This window comes from Bubalus bubalis, chromosome 11 (assembly GCF_019923935.1).
Source record: "Bubalus bubalis isolate 160015118507 breed Murrah chromosome 11, NDDB_SH_1, whole genome shotgun sequence".
Lineage (NCBI taxonomy): Eukaryota > Metazoa > Chordata > Mammalia > Artiodactyla > Bovidae > Bubalus > Bubalus bubalis.
The window spans coordinates 67237518-67243440 of NC_059167.1; positions in this window are offsets into that span (position 1 = coordinate 67237518).

The following is a 5923-nucleotide window of genomic DNA, read 5'->3' on the forward strand; positions in this document are numbered from 1 at the left end:
TGCTGTGGCTCCGTCTCACACCCACAGACGTGCCTTTCCAAGCCCGAGCACGCTCCGCGGGGTCAGCGGAGTGGGTGGGCACAGCAGGCTGAGGTCACACGGAGGTGTGGGAGTCCCTGGGAGGTGCGGGAAGGGGTTGTGTCTTGGGCACCTTGTAGTGCCAGAGCCGGCAAAGGGCCTCACTTCAGCAAGCACTGGATGCGCACATAGTAGGTTCTCGAGAAATGCTGAGTCCATCCTAGAACAAAGCCTCATTCCCAATTCAGGTGGGGGAGGGGAGCTTTGGGAGGTAAAAGGAGGCGCAGCAAAAAGGGTAGTATCGAGTCACTAGAGCCTGGGAGTACCCCAGGGAGAGACTGGGTGGAGGAACACCTCTGACAGAGAGAAGGACCCCATTGCTGGGGCTCCTAGAGGAGAAACCCAGCCTTGGCGTGTTTCTCCTCCTGCACCACACATTATGCCTAGCTTTTCCTAGATCTTGAGATTCAGCTCTCTATGAAGATCAGGGCGGCCAACACCTATGGCTGGGAAATAGAACTCTAAAGACGGTTCTGTTGTCTGCCTGTAGAGCTGTCAATGGGGCCCAGACTGTCTTTGCTGTGTTGGGGGACATGTTTAAAGGAGGAGGCCACTGAACAGGGTGTGAATGGAAGCTGAAAGCTAAGACAGTGGCACAACCTCTTCTCAAAGGGCCAGGTCCTTCTCAGACAACCGTCCCCTACTTCTCCTACCTCACACCCTTATGGAAAGCAATGTCTCTAAACCTGTAAAAGTAGAACAACACTAAGGGATTTCCCCCCTCTCTGAGCCTCCCAGGACAAAGATTCCTAGCGGTCTCCCCATTACCATCAGGCCAGTCCTACCCCCACATCACAAAATACCCCTTCCCCCTGTCACAGTCTGTCCCTTAGGATGACACCCCCCACCCCTCATCAGAGCCCAGTGGTAGAGGGTAACAGCAGAAGTGACCGCTGGAGCTAAGCCACACCATTCTGGCAGCCTAGAACCAAGACAGAAGAGGGGAAGGGACCCCCGTCAGCAGCTCAGCCTATGATGACCTTGGCTTCATGCCCACTAATGGGCAGAGATCGAGGCCAAGAGGTTCAGAAAAATGTACCTAGTCACAGGGAAGGAGACCCAAGTGGCAGGAAGCCTGAGCTCGGCCTAAGAAGTAGTTGCAGGGTGAAGATGGAGGACTGGACTTTTCCCCAGCATCTAGGAGTGAAGATCTAATGGCCCTGGGCTGGGATAGTGGGTAAAGAGTTGTCTTTATTTGGGGCCCTGGTGGGAGGAATAAAAGGGACCAATGATTGGAGAGGAGGCAGAGTGGTCATGAGAGCCCATTCCAGACTACCTAGCCTGCCCAGCCTGCCCAGCAGCTGGAGGAATTCTACTCTCAGAGCCTCCCCCATGTGGGTGGCTGTCTCCTTTGCCCCAGGAGGCTCTGAGTGAGCTATGGTTTGGAGACAGGCTGGCGAAAGGCACTTGATGTTCCTCCTATGTCAGCCCCCAATGTACCTCTGTTCTGCATCCCCTTTGTCAGTGCTGGTCAACAAGCCAGCCAAGAAGCCAGGGGCTGCACACCATGCCTGTTCCCTAAGGGACATTTTGGTCTTCCTTCTTCACCCCACTTCCAGGGACCTCTTCACCTGGGCTTCCTTCCTTTCCAGTCCCAGGTGTGGAAGGGCTCCACCTCTTCCTCTAAACCTTTCCTGAATGAACGCTGCCCCCACCCCATTCCACCAAGGCTGTGCCAAAGCCAGGGGGAACCCAAACCTTTCCTCACCCTGGCACACCCAGCAGCCCAGGGGGTCCCCCACTGAAAAGGATTTGTTGCTTCATCTGGAGAGAGGACTGGATTCATCTGGTCTCCAGAGCCTGGAGCCTGGAGGCAGGGACTCTCCCTGCCCCTTCAGACCCATCACGAAGGGTTAACTGCCTCAGAACGGGAGAGCAGTGAGAGGGAGATGCGGAGAGGGAAAACATCCAGGGCTGAGAGAAAACACGCTGCACACCCCTCCCCCACCACGTACGACCAGACTGACAGCCGGGACAGACTGGCTGCTCCGTCATCTCCAGTCCAGCCGCCAGGCACCTCCCCCACTGCCCGCCGCAGTCCCTGCAGACCGCCTGCCCTCGGTTCCAACCACCTGGCACCGGGCAAGGCACCCCACCGAGGCAGCGCAGTCTTTGCAGTGGTGGCGGTAACCACTTTCCCCTCCATTCCACGCCCCGGTCCCATCTTTCCTGAGAGTGGGGCAGCAGCTCCCTTGCATTCCCCCTTCTCCCTCCCCCCGCCCAAGAATGCCTGAACTCTAGGAGTCAGAATCACTAACTGAGCTACCTAGTCCCTCAGCCTCACTGGACAAACTGGAGGTCAAGGTGCCTTGGGGCAGGGATACCAGCACACCATTTAAAAGCGGCCGCAGCACTTGCCCCCCTCCCCCATCATGGAGGGGGGTGTTGGGAAATAAAGGAAGCTGGACTTTTATAGTCCTTTTTATCTGACCCACTCCCTCTTAAAGGGATCGAAACCCCCTCCTTAAAGGGATCTCCAGAAATTATTTGCCCCCAGGCAAACCCACGTGCTGCCGTCTGTTTGGTCTTTACCTGCTGGGGCCCTTTCCCCTAGGGATAGGGGACACTGTAGTGTTCTCCCTGTGACTCTGAGCTGGAGGGGCAAAGCCTCCCCCGCGCCGCCAAAGAGCCAGGTGTTGAGTGCCTAGCTAGGAAGAGGACCTCTGTTTCCTCTAATGGCACCCACTGCCACAGGATGAGGGGAAGGTCAAGGTGAGGCAGCGGCCCGTGTGGGCCCAGTGTCTGCACAATGAACAAGGGGGGCCGGAGGGGGGGCTTCCTGCACCAGACCTTGGGGAACACGTCCATGGCGCGGTGTCCAAAACCCCCATCTGTCCAGTGCTAGTCTCCAGATTGCTGGCCAGGGGAAGTCTTTGCAGGCTGCCCTCCCGCCCCTGAAAAAGCTGTTTATTCATTCTCCTTCCTTCTCACAACTCCCGACTCCCACCCTCTTTAGGGCCCCAGGCCTTCCCCTTGGGGTGCCCTCTGTGCCCCTCATCCAAATTGCCTCCACCAAAGCCCCAACAATTGCAGATCAAACCCCATTTCAGGTTCTTTCCTGTTCTTGTCGCCGAGTCCCGGGGGTTCGTGTCACCCCCGTGCGCCCTCCAACCCCCCCCTCCCAGCCAAGGGGGTGGGGGATGGGCAGATCTCGGCTCTTCGGAGCCTAGCCGAGCGGCATCCTCTTCCCACCCCGCTTACTCGGCACCTAGTCCCACCGGGCCCTTGGGGTTCGAGAAGGGTGGATATGAAGGGGGGAGGGGGTTCCGAGGGCACTTCAGACCGAGAGGGAGAGTCGGAAGCAGGCTTCCAATGAAGCCACCCCTCTGCCCCTCCTCCCTTCGCCCGCGGAGGGTCGAGGCTGCCGCCTGAGGGCTTCCCGGGCTCCTAGGACCCGCCTAGGCCCCCACCCGTGCCACTCCCTAGAGGAGAGGCTCCCCCAAGGACCGGAGCTGCGAGCCCTCTCCCCCCTCCCCCCCGCACCTCCCGCAGCTGCTGCAGCCTCCGGCTGAGGTCAGGCTCCACCTCCTTTCTCCGGAGGGAGAGCGCGAGGGTTGTTTGTTGTTGGGGTGTGAGAGGGAGAAGGTTCGAGATCACCTGGCCCAGTGGGCACCGGCCCCGGGAGCGGGAGAGGGAGCGGGGTTGGGTGGGCTGGGTTCTACGGGCGCAGACTGCAGAGGGTCAAAGACTCACCTCACCCACCCCCACCCCGCCGGTTCTGCAAAAGCGGCCCCATCCGTCGTTCTAGTTCTTCCATCTAGCCACCCACTCGCCCTCGCCTCCGCCCTACCGTCCACCCCTTGAGGGATTCTTGAGGGGCCAGAATGCCCCCACCCAAAGGGCTAGCCCTTGGGTTACCACGAGTAACTAGACCGATTTTTTTTTTTTTTTTTTAATTTTTCTGCTCTCGAGAAGCTTCCAGTCGGGGGCTGAGATGTGTTCGGGGTAGAAGGACGACTACACAGAAAACAGCTTGACAAACAATTTGTTTGTCTGGAACACGCAGTGGCTTGACTGGAACACGCAGTGGCTGCTGAGGAAGCCAAAGGAGGGGTGCCAAGGTCTCCCCTGGTGTGGCGCTGGGGTGAGGTGCGAGAACGTTCGAGAAGGGGCTAAGCCGTGAGCAACGTCTTTATGAAGGAGCAGGCATTCTCCACGCAGACCTGCCTTCTGTAGGGGCAAAGTTAAGGACGCCCTGGGCAGGGGTTCTGGCTTGAGCAAAGGCGCAGAGCTGTGAAGTAGGGGGTGAGTCGGAAGTTGAGGCCAGAGAAGCGGCAAGAGCCACGCGGGTTTGTAAGCCCTGCCAGTGGGCTTCCTCCCAAAGCATCGCGCACCGGAGGCTCTTAAAGGGAAGGAAGGTCCTGGTCAGATCTGAGTATGCCAGAGATCTGGAGTAGCAAACCGGGGTGGGGGTGGGAGTGGTGTGATGTTGTCCCTCTGTTCCCCGCCCCAGCGCTGGCTTCTTAGAGGGATGTTTTACCTCGGATCTCCCCGCTCCCTTCCAGAAGCACTGGGAGGAAAAGGTCTGCCCTTGGGGAAGAATCCTCTCTCAACGCGGCTCCCACCGCCCAGCACGGGATCTACCTTTGTTCCCCCAAAGGGATGGGGAGTGTCCAATGCCTCCATCTCCTCCCTCACCCCTTCAAAGCAGTCCTGCCATTTCCTGGAGCAGCGACAGGAGAGGCGTCGGCAAGCAGGGAGACCGCCTTTACCCTCCTGCTTGCCACTAGGGACTGGAACTCTCAGGCAGTGGACATTGATGATAAAAACCCTGTTGAGCTGGTTGCATCCTCATCCCAATCCCAGGAGACAGGCATGATTACTGGCACCATTTCACAGATTAGAAAACTGAGGCTTAAAGCAGTTAATGTCTGTCTCACGAGGCACAGGTGAGACTTATACCCCAGTTTGCCCGACTTTCAGGTCAGGGTTGGATCCCCTGGCAGCAGACCACAGCACTGCTTTCTATGAGTCTGGACAGCCATGCTGGGCTGTGTGCCCCTTTGGACCAAGACCATTGCTGGTATTGCCAGACAGAGTATGACAGGGTGGGAGGTATCAGTGAAGCTTTATACTATAGCCCTGCACTTTGTAGCCAGCCTTTCCCCATGACATCTGGAATCAAACTTTACAGGGCTTTTCTTTGGAGTCTCCAGAAAAGTCTGTTCCCAGATCTCCCCGGGCTCTCTATCTCCCGAATCCTTATCCTCAGAGTCTCAAGCCTGACTTCCTGGGAGTGTCTTCTGAAGCTCAGGTGAAGTTCTCCCAAAGCTTAAGAACGCCTTGCTCCCTAATGTCCTGGACTCCTAGAGGCCCTACATTGCCTCCTGCTGTGCCTTCCTGACCATCTGCCTCTTTGCCTGGGTCTCAGTGTTGACACTGTACGCCCCTGGAAGGCAGGACTGTGGCTTTGACTTCCTCTTATGGTATCCTGTGTGTCTTGCACACCCTTGGACTCAAGGAAGGATGGCGTTCTAGGTCCCTCAGAACCTAGCTCCAGTACAGCCCTTGACCTCTCCCCTTGAACAGATCCACTCAGGGGTCCCAATTTGGCAACCTTTGAGCAGATTTTAGCAGGCAGGAAAGTTCCTTTTGACAAGCTTTTTCTTCCTCACAAGCATTTTAAAAAAGATTAAAATTAGGAATGAATGCTGAAATGTTTGGAGATTTCAAATAAAAATTCAGATTTACAGTTCCTCTTGGAAAATCAGAAGATCTGGCTACCTTTGGCCCCTATTTCCACTTGCAACAATAGGCTGGTCCCAAGTAGCAAATGCCATCTTTACAGGGCAGGTGTGCTTCAGTGTGCCATGGTCCCACCTTGCCCTCTTCCAGCATTTCTGTG